This window comes from Python bivittatus, unplaced genomic scaffold (genome assembly GCF_059951505.1).
Source record: "Python bivittatus isolate LINGU-HERP-01145 unplaced genomic scaffold, Pbiv_v1 ctg000440_np1212, whole genome shotgun sequence".
NCBI lineage: Eukaryota > Metazoa > Chordata > Lepidosauria > Squamata > Pythonidae > Python > Python bivittatus.
Window position 1 is genome coordinate 8,240,120 of NW_028277063.1, and position 16,267 is coordinate 8,256,386.

The 16,267-nt window shown below is 38.1% G+C and overlaps 1 pseudogene; it reads left to right on the forward strand.

The window, feature by feature from the left end:
* Positions 1 to 5,673: 5,673 nt before the first annotated feature.
* On the forward strand, positions 5,674 to 14,742 carry LOC148215764 (vomeronasal type-2 receptor 26-like; annotated as a pseudogene).
* Positions 14,743 to 16,267: the final 1,525 nt, after the last annotated feature.

The window sequence follows — 16,267 nt, forward strand, 5'->3', positions numbered from 1 at the left end:
GAACTCTTCTAGCTAAAGCACAACATGACAAAACACTTAAAAAAAAAAAAAAAATACTGGTAGACCATTTGAAATCATCCTGACTGATTCTGGTGATTGTTGTTGTTATCTTTGGTAGTGATTTTATTCAAGGTTATAATCACAACAGTAAAAACTAATACAAAGTCAGAAAAAGAATCTTAATCTTTAGTTCATTCAAATAATTTCGTATAACATTTTTCTTTGTCCCTTCTCACAAGATTCTTCAAAACTTTTACAAGCCTTTTTTGTAAATCCATTCTAAGAAATTAAACCAGATCACTCTCTTGGATTACTTTTGGTATATCCCTTTTAATTATTAAGATATCAGCTCATTTCTTTGGAATATCCAGGGTAACATATCCCATTTTTAAAATCTTTTCTTATTATGTTTTTAAAAAAGATTCAAAACAAAAGCGTTTTTCCATAGGAAGGATTCTTTATCATTAATTCCAAAATCTTCTTTTGAATTTATCTGACCCTTAGTCCATTTGTATATTTCTAAAATAAATGTTTTAATCACCCTTTTGATGGTTATGCCAAGAAAAAAAAATTAAGTTCTTAAACTTGTAGTTAAAACACCCTTTTGCTAGGCATTGAAGGAAACTCACCCGGTGCTGTCAAACGTGTTGATCCATAGGTTTCCAAAAGGTGAAAAGCAGTTAACAAGCAATTTCTGGAAGGGATTAGAAAAGGAAGAATGTGAACTTTGATCCTATCCAAGGTGCCAACCGCAGTTTCATCAAGATGGCTATTCCCTTGTCTCCCAGAGCTCTAAACACACCTGCTGTCTTGCGGTCTTCTCATGAGGAGAAGCTTTCTGGAGCACTTGTCCATCATACCATCATCCAGTAGTGTATTTTCAAAAATGAATTGCCTTCCAGGAAAATTTACTGCCATTATATATTGTTGGATCCAGTCTCTTTTACAAGTAATTATTTCAGATGTGATTAGATATTTTAGTCAACTGTTTTAGACATTGTACGTCTTCAGCCTTTTATTCAGAATTACTAGATTAGGACAAGATTATTAGATTAGGAATATTTTGCTTCTTTAATTGGTCACAAACTGAAATCCACTTTCACTGACCATTACTTGAGTAAGGGGAAACTATGGTAGAAAATAGATGTATAAAGTTGCACTTACATCTCAGAGGCTAATGACCCTTTGTTTTGTTTTTGTTTGCACTTTTGGCGTACTTAAACTTTTCCAGAATCACCACAAAATCTTTGGCACAATTGTAGTTGAATAAATAAAGCAGCAAACAAGAATTGCTCTTCTTTAGTAATTAGAAATTGGTGCCTCACATCTTCAAAATCTCTTGCACACTAATGACAAATTGAAGAGGTGTATCATGCACTATGATAATATAGGAAATGAATTTCTGCATATTATTCAAGCTCTATAGTCTCTGATTCTAAGCCTGAAATACCAAGATGAGAGTGCCTCTAGGTGAGGTTGGGTTGCACAGACAGGTTTAGGAAACTGCTTGTGTGTCCCAGCCACCTGTGATAGGATCAGGAAATGCAGTGATTTCCATCACCCCTTTTGCTGTGTCAGAGCAGAACAGAAACTGTTTATGATTAGCCTAAAGAAGAAAAGTCTAAGAGGAGACATGATATCCATGTTCTCACATTTGAAAGCTTACCCCAGGGAAGAGAATATGGATTTACTCTCCAAGGGTAGGACAAGAATCAGTAGTTAGGAGGTTTACAAAGGGAGATCCAAACTCAAAACAAGGAGGGATTTCTGACCATTAGAGCAACTAGACCATGTATAAATGGACCTCCTGGAATCCATCACTGGATGTTTTTAAACAAAATTTAGAAAGTAATTTTCCTGGGATGGTATGAGGATTCCAGTCCTGGGTGTGGTGTTCCACAAGAAGACTTCAAAGTCCTTGTCAACCCTGCAGTTCTATGGTATAAAATCAAGCCAACATAACAACAGGGTAGGAGAAGCTGAAATACTTAATGTCTATATGCCCAAAGAGAACACTGATGGTATGCCAATGGCTGCAGGCCTCACAGTATTCCTAGCCCTCGTATCTATTTCCTCGGGGGGGGGGAGGGGGAGGGAATCTGTGGAATTGACTTGTATAAAGAAAGTTCAGTTCATTAGTCTAGAACCAAACCACCAAATGGAGCACTTGTTCTTAGCTGTGATATAAAAATCTTTCAGATAGTGAACCTTCTGATTTTGCAGGGTAGGAGTGAGAGATTATCTCCTATCTTCCTATTCTTTTTATTACATCTGGGTAGGTATCCAAGCATATTGCCAAGATTTTTTGTGGGCTTTGATGTTTTTATTGACATTTACTCAAAAATCCAGCTCATCGTGCTGTTGATAACTCTTATACAAAATCTCATTTGTCACTGTAAAAGCAAGTCTTAACTATCTCCTGGCTTTTGGATCATTAGTCAGAGAGCCGGGAGCTGTCAAACCAGCTTCCTGAGATCTCAGTGAAGTAATAAATCCTTGTGCACAGGAGAAATTGCCTAAAAGTGCTTATTATTTCCAACTGTCACCTAAAGCTTTTGATTCCTAGGGTCCAAAGTTGATGTTCTGCTGTCTCTTGTAGGTAGACACCATCTTTCCAGCACCATTCAGGTGAGGGACTGAGTGTCCTGGAGAAAATCTATTTATGTGGTCACTAAGAGTGGAGAATGACTTGATGGAACATAATCAATTAATCAATCTAGGCTTCTAACTTCTTTCTTCCAATGTAAAAGCTGCAAGGAAAAGGATCAACAAGGAAGGTTGCAAAGTACAAACCTCAAATGGAAAGGGGAAAAAAAGTCAGCCATCAATACATTTTAGGCACAAATAATGCTTAAGAAATTTCAAGAATTTTTTTTAAAAAAGCCAAACAGAAAGAAGAAATTCCCCAACCCACTCATGAACTTGATTATTCTACGTTTAGCAGATCTGCTGCATATATATCTGCCACTTGAGCCAAACTAACTTATGTGTCATCTGCCCCTGCCCCCAAGACAGGTTTAATTTTAATCAATACATCATTAATATCTTCTTTACCTCAGATTCCTGAATCACATTTTTCCCCTTCCCAAAACCCATGTTTCAGTGGAAAGTTTCTTTAGCTTTGCATGCTCAAGTCTAACAGACCATTGTCCTGCCTTTTATAGGCAGAAATACATGAAAAAGCCCAAAATGCCTTTGGACAAAGAAAGATTTAGTACAATTGTGTAAATGGGTGTGTTCCACTTCAGTTCTTAAGCCTTGCAGTGACAATGCAACCCACGCCAACTAATGAAGCAGTATGGGCACCCCTGTTCACAATTTTGTTTTGATTATGTACTTTGCCCTATGAAGCAAAATGCCCCTTCAAAACTTAGCACACCTCTAATATTTTACAACAGGTTTTTGTTGGTTCCAAACATGTTTTGGATTGAAGATTTGAACAAGGGCATGATAGATGACAAAAGCAAAGCACACATTTCCCTTTAAATGATGATGACAATGATAAGGATGAGGTGGATGAAGAGGATGAGGATGGTGATAATGGTTAGATGTGAGAAATTAGATCTGAGAAAGCGGATGGAAGGAAATGAGGTAAGGGTCCATCCCAAATAGCCAGTGCCTATACAGGTAGGCCTTGCTTTGTGACCACAATTGGGAAAGGCAACTCAGTCGTTAAACAAGTGGCATTTGCCACTATGGTTATCATCTTAATTCAGCTTTCCTTTGCTTTAGAGACCTGCAAAGGTCATAAATGTGAGGATAAGTCATAAAGCTACTTTTTCATCATTGTTGTATCTGTGAAGTGTTATTAAACAAGACAGTCATTAAATGAAGACTACCTGTATATTATATCTGCAGGGATCCAGGTAATTTAGATATTTAAGAACTATTTCTCCGAGTTTTTATCAAATTTCTATGTTCCTACATCCCTTCTATTTGTCTCCAGGAAGACAAAAAAAAACAACAACTTTGGAATGGTACATGTAGACTGAAATAATGTGTGCCACAAAAAAAGTTTTATTTCCAGATTGCATCAGTGTTAATAAAGCTTCAAGGGAAATATCATACAACCAATTTTCAGCAATGCTAGGGAGGATTCACCAGTTTTAGATAATTACCAAAGAGCTATAATCATTTCTGCTGCTTTCTAATCTCTGTGCTGTCTAACATCAAACTTGTTTACAAGAATGAGAATTCATATGTGTGTAGTTGTACATGCATGCGTCTCTCTGTGTGTCTGTATGGTGTGTATATACAGTCAGGTCTCAAAAATAAGAACAGATAGATTCCAGTCAGATTGATTCAAGGACACACTCTTCGTAGTTCATTCACCAGACTTCAACTTTCATTCCAATCTAGGCATTGTTATCCCAGAAGCTCTAATGTCTGCGGTATAGATGTCTTTGGGTCTTAGTTTAGAGGCCAAATTACTACTTAGAATGTTGATAGTAATAGTGCTACTTTTTCTACTACTCCCTCACATGGCACGCCAGAAAAATGTGAATTGTCAAATTGTGGATCACCATCGCATTTTTAACAATTACCTTCAGCCAGGAGATCTACTCTTTGGTGGCCTTGTTTCTCACACCTTCTTTGCCTCCAGATCAAAATATTTTGAACAACCACCACTTCCAGTGTACTCTGAAGCCTACCTGTAAGGAATTGGATTTGCCTTCAATATACATCTGAACAGATTTTATGTAGCAAACCAACTTTATGAGTATGATTTATTGCAGCAAGGAATGGAGTATATTCTATTGCTAGAAATCAAATACAGATTGCAAATCTATTTTTGCTCCCCTAATTTTCTAAGAAAAAATTAATTATATAGTTTCTGTTTAAGTTTTCTTTAATCGCACCAAAATGTTATAGATTTAACTCAGTCAACGTAAAGTTAGGTAAGTAAGTACTTCAAAAAGCAATAAGTGTATCTTTAAGTTTCAGCTCGGGAATGCATTTTCATTCATTTAGACCAAGATTCTCTTAATTCAACTCTTGCTTAAAAACTAGAAGTTCATACTTCCTCATAACAAATCACCATATTGCTTCCAAATAAGATGAGTAAAATATTAAATTCATAATGCCACACAGTCTCCTGTTTATTTATTTAGAATTACTTTTGAATTTCACCCAGTGGAATCACTAATATACAACAATTATAAATCCACCAGAAAATTTCTATATATAAGAAAAGACAGTATAATGTTTACTTTAAATCAGGCTCAACTCCTAGAGATTTCATGTATATTTTACATATTTTTCTTCAGAACTGCATAGAAGTGGTCCACCCCTGCCTTCCTCTAATCCATAGCTTATGGATTTTCTGATAGTAGCCTTTTGGCATGATTGGCCAAGATCAGTTAGCAGTCTAGATGGAGATATATCAAGAAATGCATTTATGAATTCTAAAATGAAACTGGGGTTGAAGTGAAAAAAAGATTTCTATATTAGGAAATTATAAACTATCTCCTTAAAATGTGCAAGTTTTCCTTATTTATTAAATAACCTGCTCCAAATATTTATCATACCAAATCACTAATTTAGCTTGTTTTGGCTCCTCATGCCAAGGTAGATTGTTGTCTGAATTTTGGACCAAGCATGCCTCTTAAACTATGGCATGTAATTATTTTCTTGAATTCATCTGACACATAATGGAAATCCCACTCTAGGGTTATGACTCAGAACTACCAGCACATCCTGGCCTTGGTCTTTGCGATAAAGGAAATCAATGAAGATCCCCAGATCTTACCCAACATCACCCTCGGATTCCATATCTATGATAGTCATATGAATGCCAAGTGGGCCTTTCGTTCTGCAATGCAACTTATTTCTCCAAAGAAGCAATTTCTCCCCAATTACCATTGTGGTACTAAAGACAACCTTCTTGCTGTCATTGAAGGACTTGAAATTGAATCCTCCCTTAGGATACCAAAGCTTTTCAGCATCTACAAGATTCCTCAGGTAGGAGGTATTTGCAGATTATAATGAGTATCCTTCTTCCTCCTGGAAAGCTTTGTGTTGTGCAATAGAGGATATTTTTTTAATTATATAAAGCTTATTGCTCCGCCAATGTACCTAAACTGAGAAGTGTCGGTCAAGAACATTCTAGCATCAAAGAGTCTTCCATTGGCAGGTTAAATGTCATCTCACCTAATAAAATGTAAAAATGATGGTGAAATCCTATTGCTGCTACTACTACTGCTACTACTACTACTAGAGTGATATTACAGGCTTGAAAAGATAAACATAGGGCCCCATTTATTCAATGGATTGAAGATCTTATTGCAGTTGCTACTTATGAGCAGATTGTTTATACACATAAAATTTATAGACCTATAATGAAATATGGGACACATTGATACAAAATATAATGAATAAAAAAATGACATAACTATATTAGAAAGATATATGTACTGCAATAATATTTGTATTAAATAAGCATATATAGAATTGTAATTGTTTATTGTTTTAATGATATATTGACACTTTCCTTCTTTTTTTCACTTTTTCGTTAAAGCAGTCATGTATTTTTGTCTTCTTTTGCAATGAAAAATATTAAAAATAAATTAAAAACTACTACTGCTGATATTAATAAGCAGATATAAATATTAATTTTTCTTTGCTGTATCTCCAATCGGTTTAGGTCTCCTATGGCTCTGCTCCAGTGATGATGGATCACACCCAAGCCCTTTACATGTTCCAAATGGTCCCAAATGAGGCCCATCAGTACAAGGAGATTCTGGAATTACTTCTGTATTTCAGGTGGACGTGGGTTGGGTTATTCACTACCATTGGAATGAATTCAGAATGGATATTTCAAGTGATGATTCCAACATTTGCCCCACATGGCATTTGTTTTGCTTTCATAGACACAATCTACAGTGTAGGCATGGAAATTGAACATGGGGGTTTAAGGAAATTGACATTTAAGCTACAGAATAGAATCATGACCAGCACAGCCAATATATATCTCCTCTTTGGTGATATTCGCACTTTAGTGCTTTTGAACTGGTTCCTTACTATGGACCAAGAATACAAGAAAACAAATAAAATATATGGTAAAGTGTGGATTTTGACCACTGAGCTACAGCTTAAGAACTATGACACTGATTACAGTCAGAAAGCTGCTGAAATAATCTACCAAGGTGCATTATCGTTGGCTGTCCATTCCAATGAGGTGCCAGGATTTCAGCAATTTATTCAGGACAGAAAGCCTTCCAATGCAAAGGAAGATTTTTTTATAAGGGACTTTTGGTCTTATGCTTTTGGCTGCACCTTCCCCGGCTGGGTTCTGAACCATACAAATAGTGACCTCTGCACTGGATTGGAGAGCCTGGAGAACCTTCCTGAAAAGCATTTAGAAAAAAGCATTACGGGGCACAGCTACAGCATCTATAATGCTGTCTTTGCTGTGGCTCATGCTTTGCATGCCATGTTGTCATCCAGACTCAAGCACAGAAGAAGGATGGAGAGGCAGAGGCAGACATTTCTGACTCAGCAGGCATGGGAGGTAATGTAAACCTGCAAGGTCCACTAGTGCTTTATTCTCAGTGGTGGGGCCATTACTACTGTAAAAATTGTTCTGTAGCATATTACTAATATTTTAAAGAAAATCCTGTGTACAAAGTGTTAGTAAGTTTGTATAAACCTGTCTATTTTACTATCTATGAAGTCCAGCATTTTTAAAAATTGAGAGTTTTGTAAAAGAGAAACTACAGAAGAAAATTACATCCATTTTAATTCGTTTGTTTCCTTAAGATCTCAAGTTTTTATACACATAACATTGCATTTTTTACAGAAATTCCTTGAGAAAACTATACAAAGAAAAAAGTGTGAATTCTGTTATGTAAAGGGCAATAGTAAGAATTGTAGTTAAGCTACTTAATTAATTTGACAATTAAATTAACTCCTACAAGTATTCACTGGTGTCAATAATGGCATTCTATAATATATTCAGATCTAGTTTCACCTTATATATTTATATTTCCCTAAAAATAAATCTTGAATGAGGTCCATATTTTATTAAGGTTCCCCAATACTAAGTTCTCAAGGACCAGCTCCATGTTGCTAATTCTTGAGGACCATTTAATTGATTTCTGAGCAATATGAGTGATGTATGTCCAGATGCCATTGGACTGGACCAGTTGATTCTCAGCACTGGCCCTGCTACCTAAGGCTATGCTTATCACTGCTCATTGAGACAAACTGATATTTTAAAAAAAGAGTTGAATTATTTCAGAAGTGACAGAATTCCATCCTGTGTGTGATGTCTGAAGATGGCTGTTATATTTGAAGCTTTCTGTTTCTTTTATGAGAAAAAACTGAGATACATATATGTTCATGTGTTTGAGGATATTCAAATGTTGGGATATTTTCTTAAATATTTGTTTCCCTTTCCATGTAGCTCTTCCATTTTCTGAAGCAAGTGTCTTTTAATAATTCCATAGGGGAAAAGGTTTCCTTTGATCAGAATGGTGTGTTTCTAACAGAATATGATGTCATCAACTGGGTGATGTTTCCAAACCTGTCTTTTACTAGTGTACAAGTTGGAATGATCAACTCTCAAGCTCCAGGAGACCAAAAAGTTATTCTGAACAAAAATCCCATCATATGGCACCATTGGTTTAACCAGGTAAGACATAAATGCAACCCTGTGGGAACTCACCTCACAGAGTTATTGTGGGGAAAATAAGAGGCAGGAGCATTAGGTAAGCCTCCTTGAGTAGACAGAATAAAAGCTTGGTATAAATCTAATAATAAATAAATACAGTAAAAATAAGTTGCCATCCTTGTCTAGGACCATTGTAGAGTAAAAAAGGAAAGGAAGAATGACCTTTGACCTTTGACACTTTTCATTTGGGGTTCTGATAGAAAATCTATATCAAGTTTAGAAATCCTTTAGGAAATCCATATTTGGCTATGGAAACATACATACTGTATATAATCCATATTTTTTATCCCAAGCTTTTCCCCATCAACAGAGCTTTGCCTCCTCTGTTTTTATTGAATTCAATCCAATCTGGAACCAGCCAAACATATTCTGACACAACTCTACCTATAATAAAGACCATTCAGTCATCCTTCACCACTGGAAAAACTACTCAATGAAGTTTGTTAGCTAATGTCTACATTAGTCTATGAAATAGGACTCTAATTAGGACATGCTATTTTGATCAGGTTTTTGTAAAAGTGATTTATATTTCATGAAATGAAGATAAAATACCATTCTGCAAAAATCTCATTGTACACACAGACACACACACTGTAGATAGAATTTATCTATCACAAAGAAAGGTATATCAAAAAATGTTTTATACCAATTCACTATTGAATCCCATTATTTTTATTTTTCATTTGTTATTGTTATTCTTAGGAATCTAGCTATAGAAGAACAGTTTCAGCTTTAGAAAAAACGTCTATCTCAACAGATTATTTCTCAGGTTTAGAACTTCAGATGGAGGGCTTTTTGTTTTTGAAGGAAAATGTATATCTCCATAAGAACTACATATCTTACCATTCCCGTGTTTAATGACTGTAACATAATCAAAATATCAAAGTTGCTTTCTTTGTACATTCTGATAGGAAGTTAGGAGAACAGGAAAAATTGGGCTCAGAACATTTTAACCTAAAGAAGATATGCAGTAATTGGTAACTACATGTCATCTTCTCCTCTGGACTGTAAAGATTCTAAACTTATCCTTGGGGAGGTTTATGTTGATTTATGTTTTCCACTGTCATTGGTGAATTAGGTGCAACCTCTCTCAGTCTGTAATGCCAATTGCCAACCGGGTTACAGGAAGCAAAGGAAGGAAGGGGAGCCCTTCTGCTGCTATGATTGCATTCCCTGTCCAGAAGGCAAGATCTCTGAGTGGGAAGGTAAGGCGGGACAGTGCAATTTCTGAGAGCACATTAGTTACCAATAGAGGGATAATAAAAGGGCTTCATGTCATCTTCTCACTGCAGATCTCTGTATTCTCTGTCTGGGTAGCTCAGGAAAGTGGTAATAGATGGATATTCAGTTGTTAGGGTTTGGGTACATTGGCCCTAATTCTTAGCAAACAGATTCTCAGGGTAAAGGGGTTCCCACAATAACACTCTGAATTTAGTGTACTCCTCCAGTTCTTTCAATGTTGGGAATAAGAAAGGAGAACTAGAGAGGTAAGGACACTCAGTATAGTTGAATGCATTTTTTGTAATCCAGATAAGGCATCTGTTACTGGGCATCTCTAGCAGTGGTTCATTTGTCAAGGGACAAGTGTTTCTTGTAGAAAATTGTTCTTCCTCAGTAGCAGATTCTTCATCTTCATTCCTATCAATAACTTCAGTATCAAACTTTTGTGTAACTAAAGCTAAACCTCTCTTTAACAGATATGCCTGACTGTGTTGAGTGCAAAGAAGATCATTATCCAAACAAGCATCAGAATACCTGCATCCCCAAAACTGTAACCTTTCTCTCCTATGAGGAACCTATGGGGATGGGTTTAGCCACTGCTGCTCTTTTCTTTTCCTTGATCACGGTTGTCTTGTTAAGAACATTTATAGTGCACCACAATACTCCCATTGTCAGAGCCAATAACCGGGACCTCACCTACACTCTTCTCATCTCCCTCCTGCTCTGCTTCCTTTCTACTCTGCTTTTTCTTGGGCAACCTCAGAAAGTGAAGTGTCTCCTGCAGCAGTCGGTATTTGGCATCGTCTTCTCAGTGGCCGTGTCTTCTGTGTTGGCCAAAACCATCACTGTGGTTCTGGCATTCATGGCTACCCAACCAGGAACAAAGAGGAGCAGATGGATGGGGAAAGGCCTGGCCAGTTCCATTGTTATCTCTTGTTCTCTTATTCAAGTAGGCATTTGTACCGTGTGGCTGGCAACCAGTCCCCCATTCCTGGATGCTGATATGGATTCAGGAACAGGCGAAATTACCCTGGAATGTAATGAGGCATCCCCCATCATGTTTTACAGTGTGATTGGGTACATGGGCTTTTTAGCCATTGCCAGCTTCATTGTGGCTTTCTTTGCCCGGAATTTACCCGACACTTTCAATGAAGCCAAATTCATCACTTTCAGCATGGTAGTGTTTGTCAGCGTGTGGCTTTCATTTGTCCCAACGTACCTGAGTACCAGAGGAAAGTACATGGTTGCTGTGGAGATTTTCTCTATATTAGCTTCCAGTGCTGGATTGCTGAGTTTCATATTTTTCCCCAAATGGTACATTATTGTTCTGAGGTCTGAACTGAACAACCGGGAGCATCTTAAGTGGAGAAACCACTGAAGAAGCAGGAAAGCTGTCTTGGCAAGCCACATCTGTTACATCTCTTCCTTGAAAAACAAAACAAAACAAAACAAAATGACACAATAAATTTAAATGAGTGGACATGCACAGAAGTGGAAATTAACAAAGATTTGTACAATCTCTTTAATGCTAGGTTTGCATTTAGCAGAACAAGAGTAGAATATCCTCATATTTTTCTAAAGAGTTATAAGTTCTTTCAGTAATTTTATAGGTTACAAATCTGGCAGTCTGCACTGAACCTGAAAGATTTCCCCCAACTACTACAAGGCATACCCTCATTATACCCTTCAGGAACTCCTAACCCTTGGTTATGCTGCCTTGCTCTAAATCAGTAGGGCTGGTTGTGATGATACATTCTGGCAGCACCTTGCAAGATATTCAATCCACACTTCAGGTTGCCATATCCACTCATTTGATCATTTTCCTGCTGCTGTACCCTCCCAACTTTCTCTTCCAAAACAGAAATTTTTCATTGCTTTTCTTCCTAGGGATGGGTCATCAGGGCTTATATATTTGTCTATGTATATATGAATAGGCATATATATATAACATTATATGATACAAAGTTAATTTGAATGTATGTGTACGAAGCTAATGCATATCCAGGGACAAACAGTCAGATTCAAATTAAAAAATAAACAAAAGAAAAACAAAAACCTTTCCCTATATTTCCTCAACTTTTTGTCAAGAAAGTCTACGAAGGGATGTATGGATGTATGGATGTATGGATGTATGAGTGAGTGAGTGAGTGAGTGAGTGAGTGAGTGAGTGAGTGAGTGAGTGAAATAATGTCAAACGGAAACAAAAAATTACCCAACCCACTCATGAAATTGATTAGTCCAGGTTTAGCAGATGTGCTCCATATATATATCTGCCTCTTCACTCAAACTATAAACGATGTTATATCTGTGTCATCTGCCCCTCCCCCAAGACCGGTTTACCTTTAATAAATACACCTTTAAAATCTTCCTTACCTCAGATTCCGGAAGGACATTTTTTGCCTCCCCAAAACCCATACGTCAGTGGGTAGGTTCTTTTTGTTTGCATGCTCAGACCTACAAGAATATTGTCCTGTCTTTCACAGGAAGAAATCCAAAAAGCCCAAATGCCTTTGGACAAAGAAAGTTTTAGTACAATTGTGTAAAATGGGTTTGTTCCACTTCAGTGCTTTAGCGTTGCAGTGACAATGCAATCTACGCCAACTAATGAAGCAGTATGGGCACCCCTGTTTTGAAGGAGAGGGCACTAATCACAATTTGGTTTTCATTATGTACTTTGCTCAGTGAAGCAAAATGCCCCTTCAAAACCTAGCTAGTATTTTGCAACAGGTTGGTTTTTGTTGGTTCCAACCATAATTTGGATTGAAGACTAGAACAAGGGCATGCCAGATTAAAAAAGCAAGGCACACATTTCCCTTTAAATGATGATGACATGGATGAGGATGTTCAGAATGATGAGGATGAGGATGAGGATGATGATAATGGTAGATCTCAGCAATTAAATCTGAGAAAGAAAACTGATGGAAGAAAATGAAGTAAGGTTGCATCCAAAAGTATCCTGTGCCTATTCAGATAGTCCTCGTTTTGTGACCACAATTGGGGACAGCAACTTGGTCATTAAGCAAAGTGAAACTGTGCCCATACTTATGATCTTAATTCAGCTTTCCTTTGCTTTATAAACTCGCAAAGGTCATTAGTGTGAAGATTGGTCATAAAGTTACTTTTTCATCATCGGCTTAACTGTGAATGGTTATTAAATGAGGCAGTCACTAAATGAAGACTACTTATATATTATATCTGCTGTGATCCAGGTAATTTAGAAATTTAACAACTATTTTTCTGAGTTTTTACCAAATCACTATGCACGTATATCCCATCTATTTGTCTCCAGGTAAAGAAAAAACAGTTCTTTGGAATGGTGCACGTAGACAGAAAAAAAATGTGGCAGGAAAAAAAAGTTTTGTTTGCCAGATTACATCAGTGTTAATAAAGCTTCAAGGGAAATATAGCACAACCAATTTTCAGCAATGCTAGAAAGGATTTGCCAATTTTAGATAATTACCAAAGAGCTATAATTATTTCTGCCACTTTCCAATCTTTCTGCTGTCTAATATCAAACTTGTTTACAAGAATGAGAGTGTATATATGTCTGACTTTATGTGCATGTGGCTCAGTGTGTGTGTAGGTATTCTGTGTATGTACAGTCAAGTCTAAAAATTAGTGACATATAGATTCCAGTCAGATTGATTCAAGGACACCCTCTTTGCAATTCATTCATCAGATTTCAACTTTCATTCAAATCTAGTCATTGTTATCAGTCAGAGGGTCCAATGTCTGTGGTATAGATGTCTTTGTGTCTTAGTGTAGAGGGTCAATTTCTACTTGGGATGTTGATAGTAGTACTGTTACTTTTTCTAGTACTACCTCACATGGCATGGCAGAAAAATGTTAACTGTCGAACTGTGAATCGCCATCGCATTTTTCAGAAATACCTTCAGCCAGGAGATCTACTGTTTGGTGGCCTTGTTTCACATACTTTCTTTGCTTCCAGACCAAACCATTTTGATGAACCACCACCTCCAATGTACCTTGAAAGCTTCCTGTAAGGGACTGGGTTTGCCTTCAGTATACTTTTGAGCAGATTGTATATAGCAGACCAAATTCATGGGTATCATTCCAGCAAGGAATGGAGTAGACTGCATTGCTAGAAATCAAGTATCTATTGCAAATCTATGTTTGCTCCCGTAGTTCTCCAATAAAATATTAATTATATAGCTAGTGGTTAAGTTTTTTTTTAATAAGACAAAGGCTAAGATCAAGGGGACTTGGAGACAAATGAGTCAGCTGGTAGAATTAAAGATGGGTGTGGAGTTTAAGGATAAGAGTCAGCTACTGAAAAATTATAAGGGCCTGACTCCATCTGAAGCCTAAGAGATTGCTAAAAAAAAGGCTCACAGTACTGGCTGCCAGGCTAAGGAGATACACTAGAGAAGCAGAGGCCAAGAAGATAAATGCCCTGATCTCCAAAGAACCATCCAAGGTGTATTACCCAACTGCAGTGCAACAACACAGTAGCAGCAGAGCCATCAACAGCAGAAACTGAACTGTCCTGGAAGAAGATATGGGAGAAAGCAAAGACACATGACAGCAGTGCGAAGTGGCTGCAGGACCTGAAAGCAGACCACAGCAAATTCCCAGAACAGAAACCAGTCATCATCACAGTGGCAGATATCCAACAGCGGGTCAAGAACATGATGAGCTGGACAGCACTTGGCCTGGACATGATCCACACCTACTGGCAAAAACAAGTAACAGCAGTGCATGAAAGCCTAGCAGCAGAGATGAAACAGCTGCTAGCAGCAATCTCCCACCCAGTGTGGCTAATACATGGAAGGACACGTGCTGATCATGAAAGACATTGGTATCCCACAGTCACACGGGAAACACGATGAGAAGGCAAGGGAGACAGCAACATCCAAGTATCATCAAACAATATAATAGGTCCTCAAGAACCAGCTCAATGGGAAGAACAAGATCCATGCCATCAACACGTATGGCCTGCCAGTCATCAGATACCCTGCTGCTATATTGAGCTGGCCAAAGGAGGATATGGAGGATATGGAGGCTGATGATGTGAAGACCTGGAATTTCCTCACAATGTACGGAAGTTTCCACCCCAAGTCCAACACCCAGACACTTTACGCTAGCCAGAAAGAGAACAGGCGGGGTGACAAAGCCACTGTCCTGGACAAAACCCGGAGCATCCAGGAGTACATCAGTAAGACGGCATCCAAAGATGAGCTGCTAAGAGAATGCCTGAGGTAGCAGAAGAGATGGGAGGATGTTCAAGCAGAGGAAGCACCATGGCAAGACAAGACCCTCCATGGGACGTAGCATCAACAAATAACTGAGGTGGCTGACATTAAAAAATCCTATCAGTGACTGGAAAGGGCTGGACTCAAAGAGAGCAGTGAGGCACAGATCATAGCAGCGCAAGAACAGGCACTAAGCACCAGATCCAACGAAGCAGAGGTCTACCACACTAGACAGGACCCAAGGTGCAGACTGCACAGAGGCCTCAGAGAAAGTCCAACATATAGTGGCAGGGTGTAAGATACAGGAAGGAACATCATATGCTGAATGGCACAACCAAGTAGTTGGCATTGTGTACAGGAACATCTGCACAGCATATGGGCTAGCACCTCCCAAGTACAGATGGGAGATTCCAGAGAAGGTTGTGTAGAATAACACAGCTAAGATCCTGTGGGACTTCCAGATACATGCAGACAGGCAGGTACTGGGCTATCAACCAGACATTGTGGTAGGAGACAAGGACCAGAAGACAGCAGTAGTGATAGATGTAGCAGTGCCAAGTGACAGCAACATCAGGGAGAAGGAGTATGAGAAGCTGGAGAAGTACCAGGGCTCTCGGGGGTGTGACTCCTAAGCTGGGAAACTGGAGATCCAACAGATCCCAGGAACAACATCAGAAGTCTCTGTCCAGAAAAGTGCACTGCTGGGAACAGCTAAGATACTCCATAGAAGCCTCAAACTCTCAGGACTCTGATAGAGGACCTGAGAATGAGGAAGACACATACCACCCATAGGGATAACAGGGGACTTTTTTCTGTTCTTTTCTTTTTTTCCATTTTGTCTTCCTTCCTTCCTTCCTTCCTTCCTTCCTTCCTTCCTTCCTTCCTTCCTTCCTTCCTTCCTTCCTTCCTTCCTTCCTTCCTTCCTTCCTTCTCTCTCTCTCTCTCTTTCTTTCTTTCTTTCTTTCTTTCTTTCTTTCTTTCTTTCTTTCTTTCTTTCTTTCTTTCTTTCTTTCTTTCTTTCTTTAAATCAATGTAAAGTTTAGTTTAAATCAAGCTCGACGGCCAGAGATTTCACATATACGTTATGTAATTTTCTTGGCAAATGTGTAGAAGTGGTTCATCCCTACCTTTCTCTAACCGGTAGCCTTTGATTCCCTGATAG